This window comes from Mobula birostris, chromosome 7, assembly GCF_030028105.1.
Source record: "Mobula birostris isolate sMobBir1 chromosome 7, sMobBir1.hap1, whole genome shotgun sequence".
Classification (NCBI taxonomy): domain Eukaryota; kingdom Metazoa; phylum Chordata; class Chondrichthyes; order Myliobatiformes; family Myliobatidae; genus Mobula; species Mobula birostris.
In genome coordinates, this window is record NC_092376.1 from 137,107,882 (window position 1) to 137,128,749 (window position 20,868).

Below are 20,868 nucleotides of genomic sequence, written 5' to 3' on the forward strand. Positions count from 1 at the left end.
TAATTCATAAGTATTTTTCCATGTGGACAAATGTGGAAGTTATTTGCCTTAGTATGTGCCTCATAATCTTGTTGGGTAAGAATGAAAAGTTTCAGTTTTTGGTGCACATCTGTTGTACTATGGTCTTGACAATTGAGCATAGTCAGGTATGAAAGCACCAACATATTTCGATAGCCATAGTGTTAATTGTAAGGCTTTTAAGGTCTTTGAATATGCCTACTTGAGTGACATTTTGTCTAAATTCAGGGGTTAAACCATTTCCCTGTGTTAATTGTCTTGCCTAGTAAATTTACTTCTGCACAACAAAGTTGAGATTTTTTAATGTTAATTATTTAACCTCTATCTGTCAAACTTTTATTGACAGTCTCAATCTATGTTAAAGTGCTTGTCCAATGTGTCATCTGTGCAGTAAACATCATCAACATAAGCACAAATGTCTGGTATTCCCTGTAGCCTCCAAATGACTGCTGTAGAAAATATTTGTGGACTTTTCCAAAAACCTTGTGGGAATCTGGTTCTCTGATATTGTGAGCTGTCGGATTCTGTAAAGGCTGTGTAATGTCTGTCACTTTCAAGAACTGAGTGTGCCCAGAAGCCATTGGTAAGATTTGTACTTTTTAATCTTGCAGCATTTGTTGTAACAGCTGGGCTGAGTAGGGTTCTGTGTGATTACTCAGGGCAATGTAGACCATGACCAATTGCCATTGCCCATCAGGTTATCCTACACTGAACATAGGCGAGTTAAATCAAGTGTAGCCCCCCTGGCCACCCTCAGGGTCGCTCGGCTCGCTGTCGTCTAGGGAAACAGCCTCGGCCCCGCCAAACTGGGTAATTCGTTGGTGTGGATGCTGTGTGAGGTACCCCACCCCGCCCAAATAACAGACAATACACCAGATGCAATTAAATGATTTACAGTTTATAGATATTACTAATTCTATGACATTAATATGCATTTGATACAGAGAGGAAAGTAATGGGAAAAAAAAGGCGCCAACACTTATCAAAGTTCAATCTCTTCGTGCACAAAAACCGTTGGAGCTCAAGGACCTTCTTCTTCACCCTGCGACCCCTTCGGACCACCTCGACCGGCCGCCTGAGACCAACAACGGTGGTCGACCAGACGCTCCACACGAGTCCGTCTCCGTCTCCTCGCCGAACGTCCCGCTCGGGGTCCGACCTCGTTAGCGGACTCACAGCACCTCGTCCATCCTCTGTCTCGCTCTCCCGCCTTCTGCCCCAAAACCCCGCGCATACAGTATCTTCAAATACACCAAAACCATAACAACTATCCCAATTGGTTAATAGCACCCTCTTATCACCCTCTAAACCACAATAAGCTGCTAGCGCAAACTTTCTCAGCGTTAAAGCACAACAAAGCCGTATTCCCCAGATTAACATAACAAAAACGCCATTTTAATTAGCCTCCGCAGTAACATAAAAGTCGAAACCCCCTTACACAAGAATTGTCTATTTTAACTTCATCAGTCCACAGGACTTGTTTCCAAAATGCATCAGGCTTGTTTACATGTTCCTTTGAACCTTTTGAATAGAACTTTTTGGCCGCAATGAGCAAAGATATGTTTGGAGAAAAAAAGGTGCAGAATTTCATGAGAAGAAACCCTCTCCAACTATAAAGTATGGCGGTGGATTGATCATGCTTTGGGCTTGTGTTGCAGCTAGTGGCATGGGGAACATTTATTAATAGAGGGAAGAATGAATTCAATTAAATACCAGCAAATTCTGGAAGCAAACGTCACACCGCCTGTAAAAAAGCCAAAGATGAAAAGAGGATGGCTTCTACAACAGGATAATGATCCTAAACACACCTCAAAATCCACAATGGACTACCTCAAGAGGCGCAAGCTGAAGGTTTTTGCCATGGCCCTCACAGTCCTCTGACCTAAATATCATCGAGAATCTGTGGATAGACCTCAAAAGAGCAGTGCATGCAAGACAGCCCAAGAATCTCACAGAACTAGAAGCCTTTTGCAAGGAAGAATGGGCAAAAATCCCCCAAACAAGAATTGAAAGACTCTTAGCTGGCTACAAAAAATGTTTACAAGCTGTGTTACGTGCCAAAAGGGGTGTTACTAAGTACCGACCATACAGGGTGCCCAAACTTTTGCTTCGGGCCCTTTTCCTTTCTTTGTTATTTTGAAACTGTAAAAGATGGAAATAAAAAAGTTTTCTTGCTTAAAGTATTAAAGAAATTTGTCATCTTTAACTTTACACCTTTTGGAAATCAGTTCATCTTTTACTCGCTTAGCTATTCATAGTAACAGAAATTTTGACCAGGGGTGCCCAAACTTTTGCATACCACTGTATAGCTATGGATTCCCTCATTAAAGGGAGGTTATACTGTAGCTATCTACTCTTCAAAGACTAGTTCACTTTCCTGTTTATTCTCCATGATGAGTTTAGCTGCTTACTATTTGAGTGGAAGGACCTCCTACCTACCAAAGAGGAGATACAGCCAGCTAACAAAGTAGTTCAAACACAGTTCCTTTATTTTTAGTGATAAACATTTAAGTATGGTAAAATTCTTAAAACACGTTTAAAAATCACCAAAGATTTCCTAATTAAAAACTATTTCTAATACAAAAAGGATTTCCAAGACACAGGAAAAATTCCTCTATGCTAACAAAGACTTATCAGCACGTTGCAGATGTCTGTCGCAGAAATCGAAGGCAGAGGAATGGATTCTAGTCACCCCATCTTTTGGTTCTTCTTCTTGCTGTTCCTTGACCTTTCCTAACTAACCCGACTGCTTTCTAATATTTATACTGTTTTTTTGCCACTGGGGTGACTTGACGTACATTAGGTATTTCCTCAGATAACTTTTCATACAGATGGTCCCAAACACCCAAAATTAATACCGTGAATGCTAATCCTCCGAGTACACCAATCTTTCAACTATTGATAGGACAGGTATTTGGAAATGAGGCAGGAGGTGTGACTCCAAGTCAGGCTGAAACGCAGAGGGATCAGACCCTCTCTACCTAGCATTTTGTTAGCAATCGCACAGTCACTGGAGAACAAAACTGAGGACCTGAAGGCATGATTGCTGTATCGGAGGGAAATGAGAGGTTGTTGTATTCTATGTTTGAATGAGATCTGTCTTACTCCTAGCATGCCAGATACAGCTGTAGACAAGTGTGCCCCCACAAAATCATTCAGAGTCTTCCTTACCAGAAGCTCTGGATGAACATGAGATCCACAATTTACTGAGTGCCAAATCAGAGGCATTCAAGTCTGGTGACCAAGAAAGTTACAAGAGGTCCAGGTACAATCTCTGGAAAGCCATCTCACTGGCAAAGTGGCAATTCTGGACTAAACTTGAATCAATGAAGGATGCTTGACAGTTGTGGTAGGGCTTGAATTCTATCAATTCTTATAAAGTTAAATCAAGAGACATAGGTGACAACAGATCTTCACTTCCAGATGAGCTCAATACCTTCAATAAAAGTTGCTTGAAATTCCAGCATCTGCAGATTTCCTCATGATTGCGTCAATAGCTTCAATGCTTGCTTTCACTGTCAAAACACGGGGGAACCATCGTAAGCTCCTACAGCCCCTGAGGATCTCCAATGCCAGTGGGCTAATAGACTTCAGGAGGGTGAACCCATGTGAAGCATCCAAACCAGATGGGATATCTAGCAAAGTACTAAATACCTGTGCTGATTGACTGGCTGGACTCTCGCTTTGGAAGTCTGGGGTATCCATCTGCTTCAAGCAGGCTTCTTTGCTGGTTCCTAAGAGGAATATGGTAATTGCCTCAATGACTATGGTCCAGAAGCACTTACATCCACGATGATGAAGTGTTTTGAGTGGTTGATGATGAAATATATCGACTCCTGTCTGAGAAGTAACGTGGATATGCTCCAATTTGCTTACCGAAGCAACAGGTCCACAGCAGATGCTATCTCATTGGCTCTTTACTCAAGCCTGGAATATCTATACAGCAAAAATGCATACATCAGCATGCTCTTTATCATCTATAGCTCAGCATTCAATACCATCATCTCTTCAAAACAAAGCAATAAGCTCCAATACCTTGGCCTCAACACCTCCTTGTGCGATTGGATCCTTGATTTCCTCACTTGCAGGCCCCAGTCTGTTCGGATTGAAAACAACATCTCCTTCATGATCTCCATCAGCACAGGTGCTTAATTCCCTGCTCTACCCACTTTACACTTATGACAGTTTGGCTAAGCACAGCTCCAATGCAATATTCACCTTTATTGATGACACCACTGTCATAGGTCGAAACAAAGGTTTTGATGATTCAGCATATAGGAGGGAGCTGGAAAAGCTGACTCACTGGTGCCATAACAGCAACATCTTACTCAATGTTAGCAAGCCCAAAGAGCTGATAATTGACTTCTAGAGGAGGAAACCAGAGGTCCATGAGCCACTCCTCATTGAGGGATCAGACGTGGAGAGGGTCAGCAATTTTAAATTCCTCGGTGTTATTTTGGAGGACATGTCCAGTGCCCAGTGCATAAGTGCAATTACAAGGAAATACATGGCAGAGCCTTTGCATTCAAAGGAGTTTGTGAAGATTTGGCATGATCTCTAATACTTTGACAAACTTCTATAGATGTGCAGTGGAGGGTATATTAAATGGCTGCATCACAGCCTGGCATGGAAACACCAATGCCCTTGAATGGAAAAGTAGTGAATTCGGCCCAGTCCATCACAAGCGCTGCCCTCCCCACCACTTTGCCCTTTTACATGAAACACTATGCCAGATAAGCAGCATCCACCATCAGAGACCCTCACCACACAGTTCATGCTCTCACCTTGCTGCTGCCATCAGAAAGAAGGTACTGGAGCTTTAGGATTCAGACCTCCGGGCTCAGAAACAGTTATTACCCCTCAATCATCAGGCTCTTGTACCAAACGATTAAACTTCACTTACGCCAATATTGAAGTGTTCCCACAGCTCATGGAGTCACTTTCAGGGACCCTTCATATCATGTTTTTCATATTTATTGCATTTTTATCTTTTATTTTTATTTCTATCTTTTTCTATTTGCACAGTTTGTTTTTTTTCTGCACTGGTTAAACAGCCAAGTTAGTGCAGTCTTTCATTGATTCTATTATGGTTAATATTCTATTATGGATTTATTAAGTATGCCCATGAGAAAATGAACCTCAGGGTTGTATATGGTGCCATATATGTACTTTGATAATAAATTTACTTTGAACTTTGATGTGCTAAGTGATCGTGTCAATCTGGTCTCCCAGCTTCTTTGAACTAAATAACTTAGCCAGTGTTGCCTGGTTTGATACAGGCCCAATGAACACAACCCCGTTATCTTACAGTACATCTCTTAAACAATCAGCCTTGTGCTATGTACCACAAGTCTCTACTCTATAGACAGTACTGTTTGTTCGCAAATCTATCCTTTTAACTTTGAACTGATTACTTTTACAACTGAAGACTCCCTCGCCTTTATAACAAGAAGCTGAACAAGTAATATTGATTGCAATAAACACAAAATGCTGGAGGAGCTCAGCAGACCAGGCAGCATCTATGGAAAAGAGTACAGTTGACATTTCTGGGAAAGACCTTCCAGCAGAACAGAAGTTTTGAAGTTTTGTTAAAGGATTGAGTCCTGCTGAATGGTCTCAGCCCAAAACCTCGACTGTGCTCTTTTTCAAAGATGCTGCCTGGCCTACTGAGTTCCTCCAGCATTTTGTGTGTGTTGCTTGGATTTCCAGCATCTGCAGATTTTAACTTGTTTGTGAAGGAATATTGGTTGAAAGCTTAACTGACTGAAAAACAACTCTTTGATCTTTATAAGTGTTAGCTACTATGTTAGAAAGTTGAATTTGCAAAATGTCCCACAGCCCTGGACAGAGAATATCCATCACATTTGTCGGAGCCATGTGTCTATTCTCTATCCGCTGGAGCCATGTATCTATCAATAATCTGTCTGTATTGTATTTTGTGGCATGTTTATTATGGTAATCTGTCACGTGGATTGGGTGTGGTAGAAATAAGTATAGCTTTGTATTCATACTTGCAGTTATTTAACTTCTAGCTTCGTCAGGTGGAGAAGGGTTGAGCCATTGAAAATGCTTTTTTTTTGTTGACTGCTAATTGGGGCATTATTGGAACACTAAATAGATCACTAATTTCGCTTAAAGCCAAATCAAACGATAATTCTGATATTGCTAATTAGAATGCTTAGTTATGCTGATTTGAACGCTATGATCGCTATATTGTGAATTTAGTTTTGTTAGTTTTTTATTGCTATAAGATTGTTCAACTTTGCTGGTCTCATAATTAAGGATCAAAATTACCTTCTTGGACAGTGGAACTTCATTATTTGGAAGCGTGCCATACTATGCTGATCTCCTGGGTTAGTCTCTCAGCAATTGTGCTTTGTTTTATAGTAACCTCTACAACAGTAATGGGAGTAGTGTAGCCCTTGTACAAAAGCATGGTTGGCAGTTGATATGGGTTGAACAGTGTTTCCATGCTATTGGATTCTCTCATAGAGTGAGACCAGCCTACTTAATGTGGCAGTTAAAGAACAGTTAAATCAAATTAAATGCCTTTTTTTTTTTATAAAGTATTGCTGACCATAAAGTCCAGTATGGCAAACCATGCAAAAGATTAACTAAATTAAATGGCAGGCCAAACCAACCAGTTCTAACACAGGCAGAACGAAAGATTGAACTATGTGATGTTGACAAATTCACAATTGATTCCTGAAGGCTGCAAAGAGATGAGATGTTGTTCCCCAAGCTTGAGCTGGGTCTTATTGCAACAGGAATAGGTCACCTGAGCCCTCAATCCTGCCTGGCCATTCAACATGATCACATCTGATTTGTCCCAGGCTTCATTCCTCTTAGGCTATTTTCCCTTCATTTCCCTTTAACCTATTGTCTCTCATATATGCGCCAACTATTCCCCATTCTTCTACCACTCTGTTATTCCAGGGGTAATTCACACAGTCAATCAATATTACTGCATGTCCTGGGAAGAAATTAGAACAACTGGGAAAACGATTGTGGTCACAGGGAGAAGTATGAAAAAAACAGAGGTCAGAACTGGACGTGGGTCACTGGAGCAGTGAGACAGCAGCGCTGACTGCTGTGCCACCGCACCATCTGTACCTTAGAATCACGTGCTCTTCTATGGCAAGAGGGAATGATATGAAGCTGGTTCTCCTTGTATTTAGAGAATCAAGGACCTTATTTATGCAACGGTGATTTACTGCATATATCCCCTGTCCCTCCCTAGAAAGTCAGGTTGATCACGTGAGCCACTGGAACTGTGACCCTTAGTCTGTTCTGAATCTGCAGTTGGAGTTGGAACAGATGGTAGATACACAGTGAGACATCCTTATCTAAGTGCCGACATCTCACACACTTGTCTGCACTTTAGGATTTCACACTCTATTGGCATAACAGGCATAACCTAAGGAGCATGCTGTCGCCCAAACGGAACACCCCAAAAGACATTGTAAAGTTGGAGAGTGAAGGTCATTGAACCTGCATATCTTCAGTTCCCAGTAGGAGCTGCTTGTAAAGCTCACAGCTGCCAAATCATTGCCATGCTGACCACGAAGGAGAGCGACAGGATTTAAAGGTGAAGTCTCCATGGCAGCTGTTGAAAAGCTGTGTAAAAGGTTGCCATGGAAATTGGCTAAGATTTGGGCAGAGTGAAACTTGATAATTTCCTTTGCCCATGTGGGCAGCCCATCAGTCCAATTCCATTGCGACCAGTGGTCCCTTGCCATTGCAAGGTGTGGAAAGATGAAGGGGATGGAGAGCAAAGCTTTGATGTGATATTTTAAAATGGCTTTGAACACTGAAGGGACGATCAATAATGCAGCTTTCATTATCCTGACTATTGAACACAGAGGATGGCAGACAATGTGTGCAAGACATCAATATCAGTGTGTTTCATGTACTGTATTTACCACTCTATCCTACCTCTGATATCCCACCCCAGGACTTCCCCACAATCACTTCAAAATAATGCTACTTGTAATAGCCATTGGTGCCGTGGGAAAAGGTGCTGACTGTCTGTTCGATTTATGTGTCATTTATAATACTCACAAATAGCAGATGTGCCAGAACAGATCCCAGCAGAGCACCACTAGTAAAGAGCCTTAAGGTAGAATATACTCCAACTACTACCACCCTCTGCCTTCTGTGTGGAAGCCAATTCTGAAACCATGCAGCTAATTTTCACTGGACCCTACGTCTCCTGATTTTCCTGAATGATTCTACCAAGGTGAATAATGTCAAACACCTTACTAAAATTAATATACACCCCATCCACCATTCTATATTCATCATTTGTTGTCGCTATCTTGAAGAATTTGTGAGACATTACTTGCCCCTCACAAAGCCATGTTGACTATCCCTAATCAGACTATGCTTCTCCAAATCTTCATAAATCCTGCTTTTAATAATCCCCTCCAATAGTTTGCCTAACATTGATGTTAGCCTCACTGGTCTATAATTCCCAGGATTCTCTCTATTAGCTTTCTTGAACAAAAGGAATAATATTTGCTACTGTTCAGTTTTCTGGTCCTACTCTAGCTGCCACTGAGGATACCAAGACCATCTCCAAAGACACAGAAATTTCTTCCCTTGCTTCCCAAAGACTTATCCTAATGTTTTTCAAAAGTTCCAACACACCCTCTTTCTTAACCTTGATATCTTCAGGCATATTCGCCTGTTCTATGATGACCTCACATTCACAAAGGTCCTTCTCACTGATGAATACTGAAGCATAGTATTCATTAAACAACACACACAAGAAATGCTGGTGAACGCAGCAGGTCAGACTCTGTCCCTCTCACTATAACTCCTTGCCTGCTCTCCATCTTCCGGACTCCCCTCCCCCTTTCTTTCTCCCTAGGCTTCCCGTCCCATGATCCTCTCCCTTCTCCAACCTTGTACCCCTTTTGCCAATCAACTTTCCTGTTCTTAGCTCCATCCCTCCCCCTCCTGTCTTCTCCTATCATTTCGGATCTCCCCCTCCCCCTCCCAGTTTCAAATCTCTTACTATCTCTTCTTCAGTTAGTCCTGACAAAGGAGCTCAGCCGGAAATGTCAACTGTACCTCTTCCTCTAGATGCCACCTGACCTGCTGCGTTCCACCAGCAACTTTGATGTGTGTTGCTTGAATTTCCATCATCTGCAGATTTCCTTGTGTTTGCATAGTATTCATTAAGTGGTTAAGCACGTGGCCAAGTGGTTAAGGTATTTGACTAGCAACCTGAAGGTTGTGAGTTCGAACCCAAGCCGAGGCAACGTGGTGTGTCCTTGAGCAAGGCACTAAACCACACAGTGCTCTGCGACGGCACTGGTGCCAAGCTGTATCAGCCCTTGCCCTTCCCTTAGACAACATCAGTGTTGTGGAGAGGGGAGACATGGGCAACTGCTGGTCTTCCATACAACCTTGCCCAGGTCTGCACCCTGGAGAGTGAAGACTTTCTAGGCACAGGTCCATGGTCTTGCAAGACTAATGGATGTCATTAAGTGCTTCCCTCCCTTACCTCCTTCAACTCCACATCATTCCTCTTTTATCCCGGATTGGTCAGGAATCAGGGAAAACAAATGGAGGTGGTTACCAGAAATTAGAGAAATTGACATTGATGCTGTGAGGTTGGAGATGCCAAGGTGGAAAATGCCAAGGTTGCTCTTCCAATCTATGTCTAAGTTCAAAAGGCAATAGAGGAGGCTATGGACAGGCATGTCACTGTGGGAATGGGAAGTAGAATTAAAATTGCTGGCTGCCAGGAGATCCTGGCTGTTATAGTGGATAGAATGAAGGTTTTCGATCATGTTTATTTTTATTAAATCATTATAAACCTCTGTGTGCATAAAATATGAGGTTGTTTTAGTTTTCTATCTCTGAGGATAGTACTGTCAGCAGGATACTACTGGAACAATCAGATTATAGGCATAATTTTTTAAAAGGTTATAATAACAACATGAATCAACTATGCACAGTAATTCAAATACATGAAATGCAGCACTACGTAAAGTTCAGATGAACATAGAGCAGCACATCAAAATACATGCTGCATTGGTTTCAGAAAATGCCATCATTTCAATCAAAACTTTCTAGCAGACAGAAAAGACTGCAGACTCTGTAATCTGGATCAAATTTCCTTGTAATTTATTGAAGCAAATATTGGTGGAGTTGAAAACAAAAGATTCAATGAACAGAAAAGCCAATTCCCCAAAAAATGAATGCAAGGATTATGTGAGTTACATGATTAATGATGGCTGCTCTTTGCATTGTAAGCAGTGCAGTAAATTGGTGCTGTCTTCTTTTTTAAATGATTGCTGCTTGCAGTAGCACTTCATATGCTGCTCATTGGTGGCCTGCTCCAGCAACATGCTCAAGATGGTGAGAGGCTTTTCTACTTAAAGGTAGCCAGTACTTGTTAAATGTCAGTGCATTGGTGGGAAGGCAGTCCATAGGACAGGATGAATTACCTACTTCTGATCCTATGATCTGCTCCATTTATGTGTTTTTCATTCAATCCCATTCTCCCACCTTCTCCCCATAATCCTTAATCCCCATTTCAATCAAGAACCAATCAATCTCTGACTTAAATACATCCAATGACTTGGCCTCCACAACCATTTTTAGCAATGAATTCTACAGATTCACCACCCATTGGTTGAAGACTTCCGCTTAGTCTTAAGGTGTGTCCCTTTATTCTGAGGCTAGGCCATCAGATCCTAATTTCTCCTGATAATGGAAATATCCTCTCCACATCCACTCTATTCAGGGGCTTCAATATCTGCAGGGTTTTAATGAGATCTCCCCTCATCCTCCTGAATTCCACCAAGTACAGGCACAAAGATATCAAACACTTCTCATACATGAAGCCTTTCATTACTGGGGTCATTCTTGTGAACCTTCTCCATGACCTACACATCCATCCTTAGATACAGGACCCAAAACTGCTCTCGGTACTCCCAGTAAAGTATGACCAATGCCTTGGGAGTCATAGGAGTCTTCATCAAATGTCATTTCGGGCTGTTATTTCTTCAGCAACGGAAAATCATTCAAGGGACTGAATACTGAGCTTTTCAGATAATTGCAGTTTTGGTGGAAGAAATGGTGAGAGAGGGAGACTACTATCTTCAGTGGGGTAAGAGGTCAATAAGCAAGCAATCAATAAACAGTAGGAAGTAGAACAAACATAAATAAAACTAGAGGTATTACTCCAGAAACATGCATGCTTTGCATGTAGAAATGTAATCATATTATGGTGGATTCTACTTCAAAGGGCACATCAGATCAATTGTGTGACTAGGCTGATATGCCGCTGAGTTCACTAATCCAATATAACACCTACCAAGAAAATTCACTAACAGGTTTCAACTCTAAAATCATCTGTTTTCTTTCATCTTTACAAACCACTCACATCAATAACTTACACCTTATGCACTCAGACAGCTATTCAAAGATTGGAGATGTGAGATTGCAGATGCTGGAACCTAGAACAGCAAACTGACTTGGAAACATACCCTCGTTCCTTCATTGTCACTGGGTCAAAATCATGGAATTCCCTCCCTACAGTATTGTGGTGTACCTACACATCGGAGACTGCAGCAGTCCAAGAAGGCCACTCATCACCACCTTCTCAAGGGCAACTAGAGTTGGGCAACAAATGCTGGCTTAGCTGGCAATGCCCACATCCCGTAAATTAATAAATTAAAAAAAACAATGTGCTGCAGTAATTCAGGCGGTCGAGCAGCATCAGAAGAGGTGCTTCAGTTCAAAACCCTATATCAGGACAGAGAGTGGGGGGCTGGAATCGTAGGTGTAAGATGACAAGGATAATTGGCAATGCAGGGGCCCTAAGCTGATTAGTGAAAAGGGATGGTGAAGCAAGACCAGCAGGAAGAGTAGAGGTCAGAATGTGATTTATTATCACTGATGTGAAATGTATTGTTATGCAGCAGTACTGTGTAAAGATAATAAATTACTGTAAGTTACAAAAAATAAATAAAAGGGATATTGAGGTGCTGTTCATAAACCGTTCAGATTGCAGAGGGAAAGAAACTGTTTCTGAATCATTGAATATGGATCTTCAGGCTCCTGCACTGTATTTCTTCCCTAATGGTAAGTAACAATCCTGGGTAATGAGGGATCCTTAGTGATGGATGGATCCACTTTGAGGCACCACTCCTTGAAGATGCCCTTGATGGTGCAGAGGGTTGTTCCCGTGATAGAGCTGGCTATATATACAACACTCTACATCTCCTTGTGATCCTGTGCACTGGAACCTCTGTACCAGATTGTGATGGACGAAGTCAGAATGCTCTCCTCTGCACATATATAGAAATTTGGTGACATAACAAATTTCCTCAGACTTTTTGTCAAGTATAGCCACTGGCCAGTCCTTTTGTTCTGATTGCCTCAATGTGTTGGATCCAAGAACTTAATGCTGGTCCCCATTTCACCACAGACCTTTCAATGAGGACTGGTGTGTGTTCTTAGAACACAGAACACCACAGCACAGAAACAGGTCCTTCAGCCCTTAAGAATTAAATTAGTAATCAGATGGCCATCTAAACTAGTCTCTTCTGTGTACACAATATCCATATCTTTCCATTTTCCTCTCTTTCTTCTAAGTTTCCCTTCTTGAAGTCCACAATCATTTCCATGGTCTTGCTTATACTGAATGCGAGGTTGTTGCTCTGATACCATTAAACGAGCTGATCTATCTCTCTCCTTTAAACCTCCTTGTCACTATCTGCGATTCCTTGGGTGACATCCACCAGGTAGCAAGTCTTTTAAATTACTTCACTTTTTCTATGCCTTCTGCTTGTTCTTTTTATATTGTTTGTGTTATGGAAACTGTTGGTGCCTGTGATGTACAGTTTGATTTTGATCGAAGGATCCAGCACTATGTAATGTCCAGAGAGCTGCCTTGTGGAGATTAGAGATAAGAACCAAAAAAGGACCAAGAACACAAGCTGACTCGTGGAAAAAAACTAAGATGGGATGTGTGGTCATGAATGACTCCATCTTGAAGCGGCAAAGAAAATTGAAGAATTGAGGTAAAGGCATTCAAACCTGGTTAGTGAGTGCTCCCGATGGGGCCAGAGAATCAACGATCGCTCCCAACAGGGTCAGAGGGTCAGTGATCACTCCCAACGGAGGCCACCATTTGGACTAGGCGTAAATTCTCAACCACAAAAAGACTGTTCGATATTCTGAGATTTATGTGATTGGATTGTACTTTATATTGGTCTCCTTTCATTTTTTGGCATTTTCTTCCTTGTGGCTGATTGGCGGGTGGGTGACCTACACGTTCTTTGTGTGTTGGTGGGGTGGAGGTTTTTGAAACTACTGTCACTATTCTTTATTGTGAGTGTGGGGTTAGTTGCTGTTTTTTCTGTGGAGGAGGGGTTTGGGATGTGTTGTTATTGTCACTTTTCTTCTGTGAGTGGGGATTTGAGAGATCGTTTTGTTGCTGTTTTTTTTTTCTGTGGAGCCGAGGGTTGGGGATTGTTATTGTTGCTGTTTTTTTTTCTGCGGGGAAAGGGTCAGGGATTGTTATTATTGCTGAATTTTTTCTGCAGGGAGAGGGTTGGGGATTGTTATTGTTGCTGACTTTTCCTGTGGGGAGGGGGTCAGGGATTGTATTGTTGGTATTTTTTTCTGCGGGGGAGAGGGGTCAGGAATTCTATTGCTGCTGTTTTTTTCCTGTGGAGAAGAGGGTTGGCGATTGTTAATGTCGCTGTATTTTTCTGCGGGGATGGGGTGGGGCATCCTGGGGTCTGCGAGTTTTGTTTCTTTTACTTTTTCATGTGTATTTCATGGCTATCTGGAAAAGACAACTATCGGAGTTGTATTGTACATGCATACTTTGATGAGAAAATGAACCTTGAACCTTGAACTTTGAAATTTTAGCAACAACAATGGGGTCATTGGTGAATTTAAAGTTGGTGTCTGAAATGTGCTTAGCCATACAGTTACGAGCGTGGAGACTATACTGCGTCGGGCTAAGCATGCATTCTTGTTGATTGTCAGTGAGGTGGAGATGCACTGACTGGGGGCTCCTGATGAGCATGTCAAGGATACATTTGCAACGGCCCAGGTTTTGAACCTTGAAGGTTTTGAAGGTTTTGATAATTAATACTGAGGTGATGATGGTATTGAATAAAAAGCTGTAATCAATAAACAGCAGCTTGACTTCTGTATTGCTGTTGTCCAGGTGCTCCAAAGCAGAGTGGATATTCAGTGATCTTGCAGAGGGGTGGAGTTGCTAGACTGAGTCAGGGATGATAGATGGAGATAGAGACCACTAGTGCTGGAATCTGATAAGTGGACAGGTGACTGCAGATGCTAGAATCTCAGGCAAAAAAAAACAAACACAATCTACTGGAGACACTGAGTGCATTATGCTGATGAATGGTCTTGACCTACAATTCGGACTGTCTATTTCCCTCCACAGATTCTTCTTCACCCATTTAACTCCTTCAGCAGGTTTTTGTGCTGGAATCTGATGAGTATGGAAGATGATTATGGGGACTATTGAGCAAGATGTATTAAGGCAAATACAAATAGGCATGGATTTGGGGGTGTGGGAGTGGGTAAAGCTGATTGTGAAGTGCATGAAGAGTGGATGGATGGAACCAGGAAGGGAAGGAGGAAGAGGGTGAAAATAAATGGAGGGGATGGAAAAATAATAATGAAAAGCACATGAAGCTACTGAACTCTACCAGAACCTCAAAATCTTGGCATTCCAGTGCTTTTGTATTGTTCACCAACCAGCAAGACTGAGCTGCTACCATCTTATTTGAAGTCATCATTCCGTGTCAGCTGGTGTCTCCCCGCTGAACATCCACATGTAAGAGGGAAGACTGCTCCAAGTTACCTTTCACTTGTAGCCAGCAGCCCAGAGACCAAAAAAGGGTGGAAGTGGGATCTATACATGGAAAGACAAGACATACAGTAGGTGTGTTGATTTCAGAACAAGGAAATCATGCTACCAAAGGGTGAGATGTTTTCTCTGCATCATGAAAGTAAGTGGATATTTCAAGCACATGACCTCATGAATTTGGCTGTGTTGTTATGTTCTATTTAGGGAACATATGTGGAAAAGATCAGACCACCCCGCCCCCCCCCCCCATGTATTTGTCATTACATTTTCAGTCACAATTCCACAGTTCTCCCTAACATGCATAATTCAAGTTCTGCATCAGTCACTCGTGTCCTGACAGATGTTACTAACTGCTGAGCTAAATACTGCCTTTGTCATCTCTGTTATCCTGGCCCCAAAATGGCAAAAATGTTGCCGCAGGAAAATGAATGTCAAAGCACTCAAAAAACCTTCCACCTTTGTCAGTTACAAAACAGCAACAAATTGCACCAGGGGTTAAAGGAATTAACCTATTAGCCTCCCTTCAAGTAGTGCTTCAGCTTTTTAAATAGCATTGGCCCAGTGTTCCCACATATAGTTAATTGCTGCATTCAAAAATGTAAGGTTAAGATGAACTCTAGTTGATAGTTTGTTATTCAAATACTGTAATAGCAGTACTGCACTAACTGACAGAATTTGACTGCTTACAGTACATGTTACCAGAAGGCATTTGTAGCAAAATACTGTTTTATTCCCAATATGATTCTGATCCAGTCAATTCTTGAGAAAAGTGCTTTACTTTACAATTAACAAGAGAAAACAGATTTCCCTTTAAAATTTCATTATAATTTATGGTATCTTATTGTAATTTATAGTACGTTTTATGTTTTGCACTGTACAGCTGCCACAAAACAGCAATTTTCATGACCTATGCCTGTGATATTAAACCTGATTCTGATTCAAGTCTCATAGCCCTCTTTGGAGACCCATAGTGACAACAAATGTAAGAATCATGAAAAGCTTTTAATACCATTTACGACCATAGTTTAAAAGGAAAATCTGTTCAATTAATCAAGAAGAAAAGGGTTCTCGAGCAGCACAATATTCATACATTCCTCCTGCTGCTCTGGAATCCTGGTAATAGCAAATACTTAATTATGCTGTTTAACACAGTAGCCATTGCCACATCAGTAGTATATAAACAACCTAAGTTTCACATATTACATTGTGTTAATAAACTAAGCAGATTGTATAATATCACTATTTTAGACAGATGTCAATGTTCTTGCTGTCTTCTGCATCTCATTCCAACATTAAAATCTGGATGTAAGTTCCTTTTTCAACATTCCATTTGTTTGCATTTCACTGATTTCATTCTCAAAACAGTAGAAAGCTTATTTTTGTTTAATATTATAGACATTACACAGCCCAATTTCTTTCCATTAATGTCTTCTCCACAGATACTGCATGCCAATTATTTTTCCCACTTTAGATTTCCAGCATCTATGGTACTATTTCTGAAAAGAGTATTATAAGGAATGTTTAATAATTAAGGCCTACTGTTATTATATCTTTCTTTATTGCTTATAAGGTATTGTGCCAAGTGGGGAAAGACATATATTAAGCTTTCTTTCTTTCAGGTCTTAGTTACTTACAATTAATCTCATTGTCATTGAAAATTTTATAAGCTTGGAGTTTCATTTCTTTAGACTTCTAAATTTGATATTAAAATTTCAACATCTGATGCCTTAACTATCATTGTGGAAGCATCACTATCTAGGTGTCTCAGTAGATGCTTAGACTGCTGCCAGCATGGCCAGATTATACCAACACACTGTCGGTCCACAGCCATCATGTGTGATAGCACTTCACAAATTGCCTACCTGTAGATTACAGGGATGCTAAGGCACCTACATGAGAAGGGGCACTCAAGGGCTTCATGTAACTTGAACCTGCTGTACTCTCTGGAAACATCCAGCCCTCACCATTTCATGATGTCTGTGTTGCTTGTCAAGGGTTGCGTGATCTACTACCTCTCTCGGCTAAACCTGTTTGAGATCATCGTACACTGATGGTTGCTGCCTCCTTCACTGAACTCTGTAGTATTGTCCTAGGTTTGCATTGTGTAGGAACACTAGGATTAGCAAAGCTGCAAAAAATACAAGCTTTGGGAGGGGGAGGCACGGGGAGGTGGGGTGCGATGTGATTAATGCAAAATGCATTCTTTGATTTATATATTTGGGATGTTAATTTGTGGAGCATTTATGTTTTCATTTTTGCCAAGTGAACCCTGCGATGGCAGTGATCAAGGAAAATAGAGTGTGCTTGGAGAAAAAAAAAGCTTCAGATGGTGGAAATTTCTAAAACATTATAGGCGAGATGCACTCAGCAGCACGAGAAGCATTTATGGGTAGGGAAGAGGGAGATAACAAAAAGGTTCTTGAAGTCACAGAGAGGATTAGGTTGGAGAGAATAGGGGGAATATGTATGAAGGGGTGTAAAATGAAGTTGTGAAGATAGCATTTACTATAAAACAGGCAATTGATGTCAGCCAGGAGAGCAAAGAAACAAATTGAAACCAAAATATATAGCTATATTTGTGAAGAAAGGGATGAGAAAGAACGACCTGAAATTGTTAAATCAATATTTACTTGCAACATATTCAGATGAAAGATGAGTGTTGTCCTTTGAGATAACATTGGACAATCATTGAAAAAGAGCAGGAAGCTGAAGGTAGAGAACTCAGTCAGAGCAGCAGACAGTAACTGGAAATTCAGGCTCAACCTTTGTGGATAGAATTGTCATGTTCTACAAAGCAGTCACTCAGTCTATGACATTGAATACAGGGAACTGAACTGGAAGAAATGCAAGTGAATTGTTCCCTTACCTGGAATGACTGTTTGGATACTTGGATGGTGTAAGAGCAAGAAATAGAAAGGCAACTATATCTAATGGTTATATGGAACTATCTTGTGGAGAATGAATTTGTGGATAGAAATGGAAGAACATAGCAGTAAGTCATGAGGGAAACCTCTCACTGAAAGGAGAGGGAGCAATATGATTTTGTTCTTGGAACCTCATTGAAAATAGAAGTGATAGAATGTGGAAACTATTGGGGTGGAAGGTGAGATCACAAATTTTATTTCCAAAATAGCACAATTGTATTTTTTGGTTAATTCAAAGTATTACATACAATTCAATGTCATCAATCTCCAAAAGGATTGAAGGGAAAAAGGATTATTCTTTACTGTAGATGTATGAAAAATATTTTCTAAAACATAAAAATCTTTATGCAATTGATTCTCCAAGTAATTGATTATGAAACTTTACAAATCCATTGTATTATAGAATTATTTGTGATATTCAAAGTACCTTATAGTAACGCAGCCACTGAAGCATATCTTGTTAGCCCAATGGCTACGGTAACCACACAGAGGGTAGACTCCAATTAAAGCTTGTATAGCAGCAAGGTCATTGTAATGCAGTATGACAAACTTATTTCAATATGCAATTAACTTGTCTGTTATGTTTTGGCCTGTTCCTTGTAAAACTTTATTACAAGCTGTATTAATTAAAAGGAAGCAATCTAAGAATTCTATGAACAAAAACTATTAAATGCAGGCTTTCAAAAATGAAATTAGAAATGAACACCAACTTTAGTAATAAAATTTTTCAAAGGAAAAAGACAGCTAAGTATTTAAATATGATTCTTTCTTCATTGGAGAAGAACAAAGAGCAGCGAGGAAAAGTACAGTAAAAAGATAATCCAGTTATTGAAAGAAAGGTAAAAGGTAAAAGATCCACTGCTCCGCTTAATAGCTAACCAGTGAGTAGTTGGCTAAATTACATGGGTGAAATAGGACAATCTGGCTACCTTAATGCCAGACTACTTTCCTCCTTTCCCGAAGAAATGCCCATTGGAACTTCTACTTGGCCATCTTTTATAGGCCTCCTTTTCAATTTCTCTTACCCATAACCTTATAGATTCTCTGTGATAGATTTTCAAAATGCCACCTGGCTGTGTGACTGGTTTTGCAAATCTGCTGCCATTGTGAAAAAGACAGAGATACTCATTTCAATATGGTTGAATGGTAATAAGGAACAGATGTTTCTTATAATGGGCAGATGATTCACAATGTGTCTCTCTAAATCAGGATACAGAGGAGATTTACTAGATAAATAACAGGCTTTAACAACTTCAATTGAATGGAGAGATTAGTCATTCTTAGAATATGGAAGATGAAGAAGGAGTTCATTAAACATGCTCAAAATATTGACCAGTTATGAAATAATGAGTAAGTAATTTTCACACTGTCTGAAAAGGGAATGAAAATATACTTATTCTAAATGTTCATAGAAAATTGGATGAGGACCTGTAAAAAAAAAGTAGGGGAGGATGATTGAAAAGACCAGGTCCAGCCGTAATAAACCAAATGCCTTCTTTGTATGTTTTACATTTCTGAGCTGGGGACCATATAGCACTCTAAAAAGCACGCTAAAATGGACCCACATAAGGGATGTTTTACATCTATTATACAAAATGTGGAGGGAATTATGCACATAAGGTTATAAATTCCAGACATTTATCTCTCACTTCTGTAGTTGAAGATTCCCATCTGCTTCAAAAGGGCAGCAATCATACCCGCGCTCAAACTTCAAAGTAAAATTTATTATCAAAGTAGATATATGTCACCTTATACAATCCTGAGATTCATTTTCTTATGGGCATACTCAATAAATCCATAGTAGAATAATAACCATAACAGAATCAATGAAAGACTACGCCAACTTAGGCATTCAACCACTGTACAAAAGACAACAAACTGTGCAAATACAAAAAGAAATTAATAGTAATAATAATAACTACACAATAAATATCAAAAACGTGAGATAAAGAGTCCTTGAAAGTGAGTCTATAGTTTGCAGGAACATTTCAATGATGGAGCAAGTGAAGTGGAGTGAAGTTATCCCCTTTGATTCAAGAGCCTGATGGTTGAGGGGTAATAATTTTTCCTGAACGTAATTGTATATCCAGAGGCCCTTGTACCTTCCTCCTGATGGCAGCAATGAGGAAAGAGCATGTCCTGGGTGGTGGGGGTCCTTGATGACGGATGCTACATTGAAGTGACAACATTTCATGTTGATATGCTCTATGGTGGGGAGGGCTTTACCTTTGATCAGCTGGGTGGAATCCACTACTTTTTGTTAGATTTTCTATTCAAGGGCATTGGTGTTCCCATACCAGGCTGTGATGCATTCAGTCAGTATACTCTCCACTACACATCCATAGAAGTTTATCAAAGTTTTAGATGTCCTGCCAAATCTATAAAAAAAACTTCAATGGATGAAGAAGCACTGCCATGCTTTCTTTATGATTGCACTTCTGTGCTGGGCCCACGGCAGGTAATCTGAGATAATAATTTAGAACTAGGTTTATTATCACTGACATGTGTCATGAAATTTGTTAACTTAGCGGCAGCAGTTCAATGCAATACATAATCAGAAGAAAAAAAATCTAATAATAATAATAATATTAAAAAATAAGTAAATCAATTACAGTATATGTATATTGAATAGATTAAAAAATTGTGAAAAAATAGAAATAATATATACTAAAAAAGTGAGGTTGCATCCCAGGGTTCAATGTCCATTTAGGAATCAGATAGCAGAGGGGACGAAGCCATTCCTGAATCGCTGAGTGTGTGCCTTCAGGCTTCTGTACCTCCTACCTGATGGTAACAGTGAGAAAAGGGCATGCCAAGGAATAACACCAAGGAATTTAAAGTTACTGACCCTTTCCACCTCTTATCTTCTAATAAGGATTGGCTGATGGACCTCTGGTTTCCTTCTCCTGAAATCAATAATCAGCTTCTTGGTCTTGCTGACATTGAGAAAGAGTTTGTTCTTATGGCGCAAACATGAGGAAATCTGCAGATACTGGAATTTCAAGCAACACACATAAAAATTGTTGGTGAACGCAGCAGGCCAGGCAGAATCTA